Genomic DNA, 18283 nt, shown 5'->3' with positions numbered 1-18283 from the left:
ATTCAAGCAACAAAAGATTCCATAAGTGCTGGGGCAGGATCAGGTAGAATGGTATTTTCACTGAGGTCTCAGAAGAAGTCACAGATTCTGAAACCAGACCTGGTCTCCCATGCTCCAAGAGATTATAGGAAAAGGCCTCAGTGACTTGGAATCATCCGTAGTACAAAACCACTGAGTTGGGCTGGGGATGTGGCTCAAAAGGTGTGTGCTCCCCTAGAATGCATGTGGCACCTGTTCCATCCTCAGCACCACATACAAACAAAGATGTTGTGTCTACTGAAAACTAACAAATAAGTATTAAAAAATTCTCTCTCTCTCTCTCTCTCTCTCTCTCTCTCTCTCTCTCTCTCTCTCTCATCTCTTTTAAAAAAAGACCACTGAGTAAGGAATTCCATAATTGGGGTCTGCATTACACATTAGTCCCCAGCCTTCATGGACCACTGTGTTCTTCAGGCAATTTCTACATCCATAGACCCATGTGTCTGAGTACAAAATCCAACACTGAGAGTAATTTCCTTTGTAACTTTCAAAATTTCCTCAGCATTATCTGGGAGTTGTTGGAGAGCAAGGAGCAGAGGAGATCCACTTGAACACACCAATGTCAGCATAGGCCTTTTTGAACTAGAGCAGATAAAGAAACTGATGGACAATATTTGCATCCTCCAAGCCATAAAGAGCTTTAGCTTTCCAAAATTAGAAATCCTGGACAGAAGTGTCTCCATTTCAGTTATATTAGTTTAAGGGAATTGTGAAGATTTTCATGATTTTGTTAGTACCTTTTTTTCCCAAAACATATATGATTTTCTAAGATTTTTTTTAGTTTTCATTTTATTTCCTTTATTACATTTTTATTCTTATTTTATATTCTTTCCTATTCTCATTAATATTGAATTTCAACCTCATTTCCTCTTGAATCTCTGCTTAGTATAAGCACTTTCATTTTCTGTTCTTTTTAAAATTTATCATGAAAGTTTTATTGTCACTAATGACTTCTTTCTAGTCTTATGAGTATTATTATTTCCTATGAACTTCAATTAATTATTAAGTATTATAGAAACCACATAAAATATACAGTTCATTTATATGTATGTTTTGCTTTAAGCTATGATTGTTCCTAGAGGGTCATCTTTCTCCTTGATGAGATACTGGTGAATAATTATTGTATGTTAAATATGCTCATTTGGGAATTTAATTCGGAACACGATGGCCTGACCCAAACACATCGCAAAGAAAAACCTGTACACTGAAAGGACACATACATAACAGTTGAAATAAAATCATTGCAAATTCTCCTCCTAAAATAGAGGCCATTAAAATAAAACAAAAATTTTGCAATTTTCCAGTAACTGCATCCAAGTTTGTTTTACTAATATCTACTTCAGAGGTAAAATAAAAATGTTTAGTAATTTTCTTGATTTCTTGCATGAAATGAAAAGGAACTAAAAGTTTTTGTTTGTACTCTATAACAGGATTGATGGATACATCCTGAAAGGTCCAGATTCTATAATAGTCTGTTTGGTTTCTCCTTTAAGTCTATTTCCTGTCTCAGCCTACATACTGGAGTGTGTAGGGAGATTGGAGTCTTTAATACCAGCATGGATTACTGGTAATGGGAAACTAAAATTTTGAGCCTTAGGGAATGAAGATTTTTAACATGAATGTGTTCACTGGCCATTTCATTTATGTACTCTCCAACTTTCAACTGGATCTTTCTGAGTCTTAGATTTAATCCTCATTATGTGAGGAGGTCACACAGAAGAAAATTGAAACAATACTCAAAAAAATCTCCCCACATTAGTAAGATGAAGTTTACTTTTAAGCTTCTGCTTACATGATTTCTAAAGCTATTTTCATGTTCATGTTGTGTTACATTTTTAGACTTAAATATTAAATTATGATCTTGATTTCTAAGTATGTATTGTGTGATGTCATTTTGTTTGGCATAATATTCCTTGCTATCAAAGAAAAGAAATAGACCATGAATTTAAATTGACACATTTACTTACCTGTCCATGGCTTTTTTCCATGCCATCAACACTCTCCTTCAATTCCTCTGATGACATATGGCATTGTGAATCTGGAGATAAATGCATAGATGTCCTTAAACTACTTAATAGAGTTAGACTGAATGAAAATCTAATCAACTAAAAACATAATTATAATAATCATACACTTTGATTTTTCACAATGATACGTTTTAAATTTAGTTGAATGTTTATGCTGTTGGAAATATTTGGATTCTTTTGTGAGCTTGGTGGTTGTACCCAGAACCACCGAGTGTATACTTGGCAAGAACACAAGTACTTACTTCAAATAAAAGGCCTTTATTTTTATTTATTTATGTATTTATTTTTGAATTCAGAGTGTATGAATATTCCCTGGCTTACTGGGAACCTGACATCAGCCGGACTCAGTCTCTAACTAAGCTGAAATTACCCAGGGTGTATTGAGTGATTTAGCAGGGATTTTTACTAATCTGATGCTTAGTAAAAAGAAAACAAGAGTTCACCATATTCAATGCAAATGATATCTCAAAGATTCAAACACTCAAAGAAAAATGATATTTTGCAGAAAAATATTGCTAAAATTACAATGGAAAGAAGAAACTTCACACTGTTTACTATGTCTTTTTCCTAATAGTAATTTTTAATGAACCACTGCATGTAACTTTGGTGTCAACAAAAACATATGTGTATATATTGTCACTTTGATACCTTTGACAGTGAACCACATATTCCTTTCCTTTCCTTTTCCTACATGTCTTCTGTTAGGATTCACTCTGTTTTTGGAAGCATTACTCTTGGTGCCTATGATTCCTGACATAAACAGTTTTTGCTTATCTGGAGTTAGCTACCTCAGACCTTGTCCCGCTATTGTACTGAGTAATATTCAGTTGGCCTGTAAGTTATTCGTTCTCTGTCTGGTTCACTAGATCCTGAACTTCAGGAGATGCTTTGACAACACCCTGGTTAGAACACCTCATAATTGAGTGTCAGGTAAGTGTCTAAGGCAATAACACTTGGCGTGGATGGTGTCTTTTGTAGAGGTAGGGATGAACGGAGACTTGAGGAATGAGGCCACCAGCCAGAGGCAGAGAATGGTGAAAATGTGGAAGGCGGAAACATGAAATAGAGACAAGGGTTAAGGGGGACGGTATATGTCTGTTGATACAGGGATTGGTCAAAACTGCCAGAAGAGCATGCCGGTAGAAACGGGCTAAACATACAGTTAGGAAGAATTTGCATTGTGAAAGATGCCTCAAAATGTTGAGATGGTTGAACATACACATAGCAAATACTTTCATCTAGGCCATGGATCCATATATAGCTGGAACTATCTCAAATCTGTGGGCACATGAGCTTGAGGGGCATGATCATGAATGGAGATGAATAAAGAGAATGCAAAAGTGCACTATGGGGTTGATGCAGGCCTGAATGAAGGAATGTCTTCCAAAGGATCTGGGTTCTGGTTTTACCATGCAGAGGTGACAGACAAACAACAAGTCAAAGAATAATGAGCAAAGACTCCATTGGGATGTGGAAGAATTTATGGATTGATTACTCTGAGATAAAATTTCAGGAAAGAGTGTTCACCAGCAAATGTTCACTTTAGAAGCAAGGGATAAACTAAAGTATATATGATCATACATTTTATTATTTCTTGCCTCAAACTGACCCCAAGAGTTGTCAAAGTCAGTACCTAAGTAGCATAAAAACAAGTTTGATGCATTTGGTTGATAAACTAGATGTCAGGGTAGAGTGTACATTGTCTTTTAAATTAGATTTTCCTGTATTTCACAGGCCGGCCTTGACATCTTGGCTTCAAGGAAAATACAAGTCCTCATAATCTCAGGATTCTGGATTTCAGTCCTGCTCCCCTGAACCTATTTTTAAAATTGGGGTGGGAAAAAACAGCCGCCTCACAATCCAACTGACAGGTGTCATGACTCCGATTTGGGAAGTTTAATTGTAGAAACATCTAGGATATAGGTTATTTTAGAACATCTTTTCCTCATAGACTAACAGAAATATTTTGAAATGTGGATGCATCATCAACACAGAGCTGATGGGGCAAATCCTCACAACTCATGGCACAAATGAATATATCAGGAGTGAAAAATTTGCTATCATTTCCAAGGTTTTATCATAGGTGGTTTTATAGATGTTGTACTGCCAAAGTTACCTGATATTCGTTTCTTTTCTTGCTTCCACCATTTTTGTTTTTTGAGAGCTGTATCTTTGCTTTCAATGGTACGCTTGATGTTCTTAGAGACAAGATAACACGTAAATACTTTACAGTGCATACAGCATGCATTTAATAATATAACATAAACATAGAAGATGATTTACCTTGTATGAAGCATGTACATCTTTAGATACTGAAAAGCAAATGAAATGCATAATCAATAAACCTGAATATATAAAAAAACACACTCATATTCCTACTAAGTGAGTACAGAGCTCAGTCCAAGTGATAACTATTTTTGTTAGCATTGATAAAGATTACATTATCTTTGCAGTTTTAAGATTGGGGATTTTTGTTGATCACAAGACTGAAAGGTTCTAAATGAATATTGACAATATATCTTTAGTAAATAAGTCTTGCAGTTAAGTCTCAAATGGTAAGAATACCTTTGTGATCATTATAAATAATTCGGCAAGGGTACATATACAAATGTGAAGACGCTGAATGCTGGAGACCACAGAGATCTGTATTCAGAGAAGGAAGGAGGTATCCAGAAAATTTCAATGTCAAAACTGAAGTAGTCAGATGGCAGCACATATGCCAAGTGACCTATGGATTGTTTAATTCATTTTATTATAACTAAGTATCCTGTACCTCAAGATCTAGGACAAGGTATACTTTATTTCTTATCAGTATTTTTTCTTCTGAACAAATTGGATCAGATGTATGCATTTAGAATAAAAGTTAATATGAACATGATCGTTTTTTCATACCCATCTGGGACTGTGGCACATCTTCTAATCTTGCTTCCTCTGTTTTAGTGGACATTACCTTTCCCTTTTCACCATTGGACAAAGATACAGGTTCTGCATCTAAAAAATATGAGAAAGCATATACATAAATATGGTCATCCACAGCAATCTGTGATCCGAGAGCAGGCAGAATTGACAGGACTCAAAAGACTGTCATATAAACACATTAGTAACAGTCTTAATATTTCAGGAATAAATTCCATAAGGAATTCTAGTTTAAAAATGAGTCTGCCATAACACATACAGTCATGATTTCACATATTTTTTAATGTGCTGGCTGGTCAGAAATTTAGTTTTCAGAATTTAGCACAGGAGTGGAACGCATTTTTGTAGCACAAAGGGACATGGTTTCAATCCTAAGAACCAAAATAATAATAATAATGATAATGATAATAATAACACAATAATCATCAAAAATAAAACAAACGTTGAAAAAAACTAATTTCCAAAAACACATGGTCACAGATCGAAATCACTCTTAGGATGCCATACACATGTTGGGGCCTGGTGGGTATGCAGGACAGATTTGTACAGGTTGCCCTGATTCTTCCAGTCCCTCCTTGTTTCAATTATCTGGGGACCAGGAATCATTCTACTTTTGGTTTGAAAGTAGGCAAACTGAAAAATCCTGAATTGAATTTTCTCATTTTTTCCTCCAAAATTGCCTTCCTAAATTCTTTATTTTCTTCCTCATTTTGCCTCTCACCTAGTTTCTCATGAAACCCTCTAGAGCAGGAGACTCTTTTTTTTTTCATTTTCTATCTTTTTTGTATGGGTTATTTGAACTTTTTAATGCCTGGCAATGAAGCAAATTTATCTTAGAAATGTAATTTTTAAATTTTTGTCTTTTGTGTTATTCCCACTACCTAAGAGATATGCACATAATTTTTGCAATATTTATTCTGGCACTTGATCCTCTCCTCTCTTGCTTTGTAGGGTCTACTAGTGTTTTTTTGTTTTTGTTTTTTGTTGTTGTTGTTTTTGTTTTTTATTTTTTGTCCAACAGAGACATTCTTTGCCTGGCTACAATAAAATGCTGTGGGCATACCAGGATCATCGGAATCAAATTAGAATCTAGAGGATATGTAGAAGGAAAAAACTTCTGAGTCACAATGAGCTTCTGATCATGGCCCCAACAGATGATTCATTATAGTTTGAGAGATCTAGTATAAATTTTGTTGGAATCCATTGCCACTACCTTAACGTGAATGTACCTCTTGGTTTCTCCCTAGGATGTTACCCTCAAATGAAAGTTCAGTCAAGCTATTATCTTTCCAAATTTAGTTTTAGATATCTGTGAATTTGGGGACCACTCTGTAACCATTTCTATTTCTTTCTAGTTTCCTAATTGGTGTTTCTACCTTGCACATTTTTTTTATACAGAGTAGCAACACATTTGGTGTCATTAGAGTTTATACATGAAGAAACTTTTGTGATAAACAAATATGACAATGATGGAATTCCTTCTTCACTCCTCAATTTTATTCCATTCCAACTGTGACTAAGTCAGGAATGTTGGAAAATTTTTACTGTACACTTCATTCAGCTTTGGACCTGGAAACTCAAAAATGCTTCCCATATTTTGAAAATGCTGCTCTTTTCCCACCTCTTATATAACTGAGTGTCCTTCCTTCCACTTAGTACTACTGCTATTTCTTCCTTCATTTACTCCCTGTAATTAATGCCTATCTCAGTGTTCATATCCTCTTCTTCTCTTTTATTTCTATTTTACTTTGATTGAAGCATGTCTCAAAATGCAATTCATAGTTCAGATGGTTTTAACAATATCCCCAGTTGGACCTCTGACAGAAAACTAATACACTATGACTCATTATAGATTTTTTATCCTTACTAGATAATACATACACTCTTGGAACAATTACAATATTTTAGTGTTCTTGCTTTAAAGCAATATGCTCACCAATGTCTTTTGCATTTTTTGTCATTCTTACCTTCTCCATGTTCCTTTGTTCTATTCTTTGCTTGTGTATTGGATCCACCAGATATGCTGGAAGCACAAACTTCTGTAGATTGCTTACAGACACTCTGGGAAAGGTAATACTAATAATAAGTTGCATAAAGTTTTCATCATCACATATCACTTATCACCATATATATATTTGTGAAATCATCAGCATTAGAAATTAGATGAGTGCATTTTGAACAAGAATATATTATACAAGTTTCACTGTCCTAGGCAGTTCAGATTAACTGAGCTCATATATTATTCTGGCTAATGATTGGATGAAGTCAAGTTGAGGGACATAGGAACTGTGTTCCTTCAGAATATACACACTGACAAGCATATACCCCCAAACAACTATCATCAGTATAAAATCAGTAAACTTTGCAGTGCCCAGCAGTTCTAACAGTGCATTGAAACACTTTTAAGAATGGCACTTGGTGTTCCATAGCACTTTAAATTGGAATGGCCAATTTTTTATTCTGAAAAAATGATACTTGGTAAGATGAGAGTTTCAATTCTGTCACATTGTGTAGGAATGGTAAACTGTTGTACTTGCTTCTTTTATTCATCAGAGATTTTGAAAACGTGATACATTTCTGCAAAATATTTCCCAAGTCAAAACTTATTTTAAAAAAGTAAAATATACTGAGGAAGTGTGTATCTATGTAACATGAACATAACAGCACACACACTTGTGTAAAGTATGCAACACTTTCATTGGAGAAGAAACTGAGAGGTATTTCAAATGAGAAAGATGACTCCCATCTCTGAAAAGCTGACTATATGCAGAGGTGGGAGTCACTTGAACTGCTGTATTGTTGCTTGAAGAAAAAGACAGGCTGTGGGAAATCACAGGAGTGGCACAATGGAGAGCCAGTGACCAGATGAAACCAGAAATATGAGATACTCAAAGTGGAAATGCATTCGTGGAAGAAATGAAGTAAAGCCGGAGGAGGGAAAACTAGCTGGCTATGAGAGAGAAAAATGCTCACTGCTGAGCTGAGGAGAATCTCACCCATCCAATTAGGAAATGGGGAAAAGCAAGAGATAAATGTTCTCCAAACCACAAACACAACTTCTTTATAAATACATAAAATACATCTAGCATTCAGGAAAATACCATCCCAAACTCCATTGATATTTCAGCTCATGCCATCCAGAGAGGCATTCATCAAGACTTTAAATAATAAGTGCTGGAGAGGATGTGGGTAAAAATGTACAACCGTACAATGTGGGACTGAACATCAGGACTTCCCATCTGAAAAGCAGTATGGAGAGTCATCAGAAGATAAGGAATATGAAAATCCTGTGCCCAGGGTTCCCAATCCTTGTTCTTATACCCAATTTACAATGATTCTGTGTACACATGAGACACTGAAACTTCAATGTTTACAGTGGTTTCTATCATAATTAGAAAGATATGAAATGAGTCCAGATGCACCTTTACACAAAAATGGATCAATCAACACCTAGAAACTTGGCACTGAATTTGAGCAAACTAGTTTTCATGATACACCATCATGTCAAAATGAGTCCTCATATAGCATATAAAAACACTGCCCTAAAAATTTCTAAAATATAAAACCTGGAACATCAAAATCCCTTAATTTCATTAAAAGGATGATATTTTAAAGCAAACAAGTAGGAAACTTATTATTCTAAGGCCAAATAGAACCTTTTCATCAAAGGAAAGTCTTCATTTTCCCTGCAATATCAAGAAATATTTGATGTAATCCAAACCTTCCAGGTAGAATCTCAGTGTGAGTTTAGGAGCCTCTCCACTCCTGTTACATTATCGTGGCTTTCTTCTTGGGATATCCAGAAAATATTACCCAGTTTCTTCCTAACATTTGCAAGACTGAACTTTGCATAAAAATGGGGTTTGGAGGTACCTATAACCAGAATCAAGGTGGGAGCAGGAGAGAAACCCAAACATAGAGCTGCTGAGAGACCTGGGCACTGTATTCTATGTTAAGAATACTAGTTCATGGCACTGTCATGCATCATGGTGCTTGCAGCTCTGTGAAAGCAAGGGCCAAGGCTAAATATTATAGAAAAAGGGCAGCCTGCAGTACCATAAATGTGAAATGAATACTAGGCATGGTCAACCCACTCTACTGAGAATAATTTAGAATACCTATACCCCTATTATCATTACACAGGCAGTCAAAGGCACCCTCTTAAGAATTTCAATATTGTCCTGAGTACATGGGCTCTCAGTGGTGTCTCAGCAGGAAACACTGCATCCCTTACACCTCCATGATTCAGTAGCCAAGTATCCTCCCACAATTGTAGATGGTTACTCATCATATGGGCACAGGATAGTGAGTGACAGGCATGTGCTGAAAGCTCTCATCAGGAAGAGGTGTGTGGCAGCTGTGGACGTTCTGTAGAGTAGATGTTCACAGAGGTACTGTCCCTTTCAAACTGGTGCTTTGGGAATAATGAACTTGAGCAAGAACTGCTAGTTGAGAATTCAAGCAACAAAAGATTCCATAAGTGCTGGGGCAGGATCAGGTAGAATGGTATTTTCACTGAGGTCTCAGAAGAAGTCACAGATTCTGAAACCAGACCTGGTCTTCCATGCTCCAAGAGATTATAGGAAAAGGACTCAGTGACTTGGAATCATGCACAGTACAAGACCACTAAGTTGGGCTGGGATGTGGCTCAAGAGGTGTGCGCTCGCCTAGAATGAGTGTGGCACCTGTTCCATCCTCAGCACCACATACAAACAAAGATGGTGTGTCTACCAAAAACTAAAAAATAAATAAAATAAATATTAAAAAATTCTCATTCTCCCCCCCCCCCTCTCTCTCTCTCTCTCCTATGTCTTTTAAAAAAAGACCACTGAGTAAGGAATTCCATAATTGGGGTCTGCATTAAAGATTAGTCCCAGACTTCATGGACCACTGTGTTCATCAGGCAATTTCTAAATCCATAGACCCATGTGTCTGAGTACAAAACCCAATACTGAGAGTAATTTCCTTTGTAACTTTCAAAATTCCTTCAGCATTATCTGGGAGGTGTTTGGGGAGCAAGGAGCAGAGGAGACCATGTGAACACACCAATGTCAGGGAAGGCCTTTTTGAAATAGAGCAGGTAAAGAAACTGATGGAAAATATTTGCATCCTCCAAGCCATAAAAAGCTTTAGCTTTCCAAAATTAGAAATCCTGGACAAAAGTGTCTCCATTTCAGTTATATTAGTTTAAGGGAATTGTGAAGATTTTCATGATTTTGTTAGTGCCTTTTTTTCCCAAAACATATATGATTTTCTAAGATTTTTTTTCAGTTTTCACTTTATTTCCTTTATTACATTTTTATTCTTATTTTATGTTCTTTCCTATTCTCATTAATATTGAATTTCAACCTCATTTCCTCTTTGAACTCTGCTTACTATAAGCACTTTCATTATCTGTTCATTTTAAAATTTATCATGAAAATTTTATTGTCACTAATGACTTTTTTCTAGTCTTATGAGTATTATTATTTCTTATGAAGTTAGATTAATTATTAAGTACTATAGAAACCACATAAAATATACAGTTCATTTATATGTATGTTTTGCTTTAAGCTATGATTGTTTCTAGAGGGTCATCTTTCTCCTTGATGAGATACTGGTGAGTAAATATTGTATGTTAAATATGCTCATTTGGGAATTTGATTCGGAACATGATGGCCTGACCCAAACACATCCCCAAAAAAAACCTGTACACTGAAAGGACACATACATAACAGTTGAAATAAAATCATTGCAAATTCTCCTCCTAAAATATAGGGCAATAAGATACCACAAAAATTTTGCAAGTTCCCAGTAACTGCATACAAGTTCGTTTTACTAATGTCCACTTGAGAGGTAAAATAAAAATGTTTAGTAATTTTCTTGATTTCTTGGATGAAAAGTAAAGGAACTAAAAGTTTTTGTTTGTACTCTATAACAGGATTGATGGATACATCCTGAAAGGTCCTGATTCTATAATAGGCTGTTTGGTTTCTCCTTTAAGTCTATTTCCTGTCTCAGCCTACATACTGGAGTGTGTAGGGAGATTGGAGTCTTTAATACCAGCATGGATTACTGGTAATGGGAAACTAAAATTTTGAGCCTTAGGGAATGATGATCTTTAACATGAATGTGTTCACTGGCCATTTCATTTATGTACTCTCCAACTTTCAACTGGATCTTTCTGAGTCTTAGAATTAATCCTCATTATGTGAGGAGGTCACACAGAAGAAAATTGAAACAATACTCAAAAAAATCTCCCCACATTACTAAGATGAAGGTTACTTTTAAGCTTCTGCTTACATGATTTCTAAAGCTATTTTCATGTTCATGTTGTGTTACATTTTTAGACTTAAATATTAAATTATGATCTTGATTTCTAAGTATGTATTGTGTGATGTCATTTTGTTTGGCATAATTTTCCTTGCCATCAAAGAAGAGAAATAGATCATGAATTTAAATTGACACATTTACTTACCTGTCCGTGGCTTTTTTCCATGCCATCAACACTCTCCTTCAATTCCTCTGATGACATATGGCAATGTGAATCTGGAGATGAATACATACATGTCCTTAAACTACTTAAAAGAGTTAGACTGAGTGAAAATCTAGCCAAATAAAAACATAATTGTAATAATCATACAATTTGATTTTCACAATGATACGTTTTAGTTAAGTTTAATTTTAGGTGAATGTTTATGCTGTTGGAAATTTTTGGATTCTTGTGTGAGCTTGGTGGCTGTACCCAGAGCCATGTGTATCCTTGGCAAGAACGCAAGTACTTACTTCAAATAAAAGGCCTTTATTTTTATTTATTTATTTATCTATCTATCTATCTATTTATTTATTTATTTATTTATTTATTTATTTATGTATTTATGTATTTATTTTTGAAGACAGAGTGTCTGAATATTCCCTGGCTTACTGGGAACCTGAAACCAGCCTGCCTCAGTCTCTAACTAAGCTGAAATTACAGATCAGTCCCTCTTTACCCAGGGTGTATTGAGTGATTTAGTAGGGATTTTTACTAATCTGATGCTTGAACAAAACAAGACTTCACCATATTCAATGCACATGGTATCTCAAAGATTCAACCACTCAAAGAAAAATGATATTTTGCAGAAAAATATTGCTAAAATTACAATGGAAAGAAGAAATTTCACAGTATTTACTATGTCTTTTTCCTAATAGTAATTTTTAATGAACCACTGCATGTAACTTTGGTGTCAACAAAAACGTATGTGTATATATGGTCACTGTGATACCTTTGACAGTGAACCACATATTCCTTTCCTTTCCTTTCCTGCATTTCTTCTGTTAGGATTCACTCTGTTTTTGGAAGCATTACTCATGGTGCCTATGATTCCTGACATTAAACTGTTTTTTTTCTGTGGAGTTAGCTACCTCAGACCGTGTCCCGCTATTGTACTGAGTAATAATCAGTTGGCCTGTAAGTTATTCGTTCTCTGTCTAGTTCACTAGATCCTGAACTTCAGGAGATGCTTTGACAAGACCCTGGTTTGAACATCCCATAATTGAGTGTCAGGTAAGTGTCTGAGGCAATAACACTTGGCGTGAATGGTGTCTTTTGTAGAGGTAGGGATGAACGCAGACTTGAGGAATGATGCCACCAGCCAGAGGCAGAGAATGGTGAAAATGTGGAAGGCTATAGCATGACATAGAGACAAGGGTTAAGGGGGACGGTATATGTCTGATGATACAGAGATTGGTGAAAACTGCCAGAAGAGCATGCCGGTAGAAACGGGCTAAACATACAGTTAGGAAGAATTTGCATTGTGAAAGATGCCTCAAAATGTTGAGATGGTTGAACATACACATAGCAAATACTTTCATCTAGGCCATGGATCCATATATAGCTGGAACTATCTCAAATCTGTGGGCACATGAGCTTGAGGGGCATGATCATGAATGGAGATGAATAAAGAGAATGCAAATTGCACTATGAAGTTGATGCAGGCCTGAATGAAGAAATGTCTTCCAAAGGATCTGGGTTCTGGTTTTACCATGCAGAGGTGACAGACAAACAACAAGTCAAAGAATAATGAGCAAAGACTCCATTGGGATGTGGAAGAATTTATGGATTGATTACTCTGAGATAAAATTTCAGAAAAGAGTGTTCACCAGCAAATGTTCACTTTAGAAGCAAGGGATAAACTAAAGTATATATGATCATACATTTTATTATTTCTTGCCTCAAACTGACCCCAAGAGTTGTCAAAGTCAGTAAATAAGTAGCATAAAAACAAGTTTGATGCATTTGGTTGATACACTAGATGTCAGGGTAGAGTGCACATTGTCTTTTAAATTAGATTTTTCTGTATTTCACAGGCCAGCCTTGACATCTTGGCTTCAAGGAAAACACAAGTCCTCATAATCTCAGGATTCTGGATTTCAGTCCTGCTCCCCTGGACCTATTTTTAAAATTGGGGTGAAAAAAAACAGCAGCCTCACAATCCAACTGACAGGTGTCATGACTCCGATTTGGGAAGTTTAATTGTAGAAACATCTAGGATATAGGTTATTTTAGAACATCTTTTCCTCATAGACTAACAGAAATATTTTGAAATGTGGATGCATCATCAACACAGAGCTGATGGGGCAAATCCTCCAAACACATGGCACAAATAAATATATCAGGAGTGAAAAATTTGCTATCATTTCCAAGGTTTAATCATAGGTGGTTTTATAGAAGTTGTACTGCAAAAGTTACCTGATATTCGTTTCTTTTCTCGCTTCCACCATTTTTGTTTTTTGAGAGCTGTATCTTTGCTTTCAATGGTACGCTTGATGTTCTTGGAGACAAGATAACACGTAAATACTTTACAGTGCATACAGCATGCATTTAATAATATAACATAAACATAGAAGATGATTTACCTTGAATGAAGCTTGTACATCTTTAGATACTGAAAAGCAAATGAAATGCATAATCAATAAACCTGAATATATAAAAAAAATACACTCATATTCCTACTAAGTGAGTACAGAGCTCAGTCCAAGTGATAACTATTTTTGTTAGCATTGATAAAGATTACATTATCTTTGCAGTTTTAAGTTTGGGGATTTTTGTTGATCACAAGACTGAAAGGTTCTAAATGAATATTGACAATATATCATTAGTAAATAAGTCTTGCAGTTAAGTCTCAAATGGTAAGAACACCTTTGTGATCATTATAAATAATTCGGCAAGGGTACATATACAAATGTGAAGACGCTGAATGCTGGAGACCACAGAGATCTGTATTCAGAGAAGTAAGGAGGTATCCAGAAAATTTCAATGTCAAAACTGAAGTAGTCAGATGGCAGCACATATGTCAAGTGACCTATGAATTGTTTAATCCATTTTATTATAACTAAGTATCCTGTACCTCAAGATCTAGGACAAGGTATACTTTATTTCTTATCAGTATTTTTTCTTCTGAACTAATTGGATCAGATGTATGCATTTAGAATAACAGGTAATATGAACATGATTGTTTTTTCATACCCATCTGGGATTGTGGCACATCTTCTAATCTTGCTTCCTCTGTTTTAGTGGACATTACCTTTCCTTTTTCACCATTGGACAAAGATACAGGTTCTGAATCTAAGAAAATATGAGAAATCATAAACATAGATATGGTCATCCACAGCAATCTGTGATCTGAGAGCCGGCCGAATTGACAGGACTCAAAAGACTGTCATATAAACACATTAGTAACAGTCTTATTATTTGAGGAATAAATTCCATAAGGAATTCTAGTTTAAAAATGAGTCTACCATAACACATACAGTCATGATTTCACATATTTTTTGAATGTGCTGGCTGATGAGAAAATTAGTTATCAGAATTTAGCACAGGAGTTGAACGCATTTTTGTAGCACAAAGAAACATGGTTTCAATCCAGAGAACCACAATAATAATAATAATGATAATGATAATAATAGTAATAATAATACAATAATCATCATAAATAAAACAAACTTTGAAAAAAACTAATTTTCAAAAACAAGTGGTCACAGATTGAAATCACTCTTAGGATGCCATACACATGGTGGGGCCTGGTGGGTATGCAGGACAGATTTGTACAGGTTGCCCTGATTCTTCCAGTCCCTCCTTGTTTCAATCATCTGGGGACCAGGAATCATCCCACTTTTGGTTTGAAGGCAGGCAAACTCAAAAATCCTGAATTGCATTTTCTCATTTTCCCCTCCAAAATTTCCTTCCTAACTTCTTTATTTTCTTCCTCATTTTGCCTCTCACCTAGTTTTTCATAAAACCCTCTAGAGCATGAGGCTTTTTTCTTTCCATTTTCTATCTTTTTTGTATGGGTTATTTGAACTTTTTCCTGCCTGGCAATGTAGCAAATTTAACTTAGAAATGTAATTTTTAAAATTTTGTCTTATGTTTTATCCTTCTACCTAAAAGATATGCACATAACTTTTGCAATATTTATTCTGGCACTTGATCCTCTCCTCTCTTGCTTTGTAGGGTCTACTGGTGTTTTTTTTTATATATATATATATATTTTTGTTGTTGTTTTTGTCTTTTGTTTTTTGTCCAACAGGGACACTCTTTGCCTGGCTACAAAAAAAAAATGCTGTGGGCATACCAGGATCATCGGAATCAAATTAAAATCTAAAGGATATGTAAAAGGAAACAACTTCTGAGTCACAATGAGCTTCTGATCATGGCTCCAACAGATGATTCATTATAGTTTGAGAGATCTAGTATGAATTTTGTTGGAATCCATTGCCTCTACGTTAACTTGAATGTACCTCTTGGTTTCTCCCTAGGAAGTTACCCTCAAATGAAAGTTCAGTCAAGCTATTATCTTTCCAAATTTAGTTTTAGATATCTGTGAATTTGAGGACCACTCTGTAACCATTTCTATTTCTTTCGACTTTCCTAATTGATGTTTCTACCTTGCACATTTTTTTTTATACAGAGTAGCAACACATTTGGTGTCATTAGAGTTTATACATGAAGAATCTTTTGTGATAAATAAATATGACAATGTGGCAATTCCTTCTTCAGCCTTCAATTTTATTCCATTCCAACTGTGACTAAGTCAGAAATGTTGGAAAATTTTTACTGTACACTTCATTCAGCTTTGGACCTGGAAACTCAAAAATGCTTCCCATATTTTGAAAATGCTGCTCTTTTTCCACCTCTTATATAAGTGAGGGTCCTTCCTTCCACTGAGTACTACTGCTATTTCTTCCTTCATTGACTCCTTGTAATTAATGCCTATCTCAGTGTTCATATCCTCTTCTTCTCTTTCATTTCTATTTTACCTTGATTGAAGCATGTCTCAAAATGCAATTCATAGTTCAGATGGTTTTAACAATATCCCCAGTTGGACCTCTGACAGAAACCTAATACACTATGACTTATTATAGTTTTTTATCCTTACTAGATAATACATACACTCTTGGAACACTTACAATATTTTAGTGTTCTTGCTTTAAAGCAATATGCTCACCAATGTCTTTTGCATTTTTTGTCATTCTTACCTTCTCCATGTTCCTTTGTTCTATTCTTTGCTTGTGTATTGGATCCACCAGATATGTTGGAAGCACAAACTTCTGTAGATTGCTTACAGACACTCTGGGAAAAGTAATACTAATAATAAGTTGCATAAAGTTTTCATCATCACATATCACTTATCACCATATATATATTTGTGAAATCATCAGCATTAGAAATTAGATGAGTGCATTTTGAACAAGAACATATTTTACAAGTTTCACTGTCCTAGGCAGTTCAGATTAGCTGAGCTCATATATCATTCTGGCTAATGATTGGATAAAGCCAAGTTGAGGGACATAGGAACTGTGTTCCTTCAGAATATACACACTGACAAGCATATACCCCCAAACAACTAGCATCAGTATAAAATCAGTAAACTTTGCAGTGCCCAGCAGTTCTAACAATGCTTTGAAACACTTTTAAGAATGGCACTTGGTGTTCTATAGCATTTTAAATTGGAATGGCCAATTTTTTATTCTGAAAGAATAATACTTGGTAAGATGAGAGTTTCAATTCTGTCATATTGTGTAGGAATGATAAACTGTTGTACTTGCTTCTTTTATTCATCAGAGACTTCGAAGACTTAATGTATTTCAGCAAAATATTTCCCAAGTCAAAACTTATTTTAAAAAAGTAAAATATACTGAGGAAGTGTGTCTCTATGTAACATGAACATAACAGCACACACACTTGTGTAAAGTATGCAACACTTTCATTGTAGAAGAAACTAAGAGGTTTTTAAAAAGAGAAAGATGACTCCCATCTCTGAAAACCTGAGTATTTGCAGAGGTGGGAGTCTTTTGAACTGATGCATTCCTTCTTGAAGAAAAAGATAGGCTGTGGGAAATTAAGGGAGTGACACAATGGAGTGCCTGTGACCAGATGAAACCAGAAATATGAGGTACTCAAAGATAAAATGCATTTCTGGAAGAAATAGTGTAAAGCTGGGTTAAGGAAAACTAGCTAGCTATGAGAGAGGAAAATGCTTACTGGTGACCTGAGGAGAATCTCACCCTTCCAATTAAGAAATTAAGAAAAGTAGGGGATAGACAGTTCTCAAAACAACAAATACAATTTCCCTACAAATACATAAAATAATTAAACATAGTTAGCATTCAGGGAAATACCATCCAACAATCTATCCCTGAAGCTTGTCATAACTAAGTCATGAGAATGTGTTTTGCTGTGAGGAAGGATCCTAGTGTCTTTGACTCTCACTTCCTCTTCTGATAGAAGAGATGAATACTTACCTCACCAGATTTTTGTGAAAAAAAATTAAACTTATCTAGCATTCAATGAAATACTATCCAAAACTCCATTCATATTTCAGCTCATGCCAGTCAGATAGGCATTCTTAAAGTCTTCAAATAATCAGTGCTGGAGAGGACATGGATAAAAATATACAACTATACTCTGTGATACTGAAAATTAGGACTTTCCATTTGGAACATAGTATGGAGAGTTTCAGAGTACTAGGGATATGAACATCATATAACCTAGGTTTCCCAACCCTTGTTCTTATTTCCAGAGTATAATACTTTCTGTATACACATGAGACACATTTACTTCAATGTTTACAGTGGTTTCTGTCACAACTAGACAGAAATTGGTGGTGAAACTGAAAATTAGTTCAGCCAATCTGGAATGCAGTATGGAGATACCTTGGAAAATTTGGAATGAAATCACAATTGACTCAGCTATCTCACTTCTTGGCTTATACCCAAAGGACTTAAAAACAGCATACTATAGGGACTTGGCCTTATCAATGTTTATAGCAGCACATTTCAAA

The sequence above is a fragment of the Ictidomys tridecemlineatus genome, chromosome 1 (assembly GCF_052094955.1).
Source record: "Ictidomys tridecemlineatus isolate mIctTri1 chromosome 1, mIctTri1.hap1, whole genome shotgun sequence".
Lineage (NCBI taxonomy): Eukaryota > Metazoa > Chordata > Mammalia > Rodentia > Sciuridae > Ictidomys > Ictidomys tridecemlineatus.
This window is presented reverse-complemented; position numbering follows the sequence as displayed.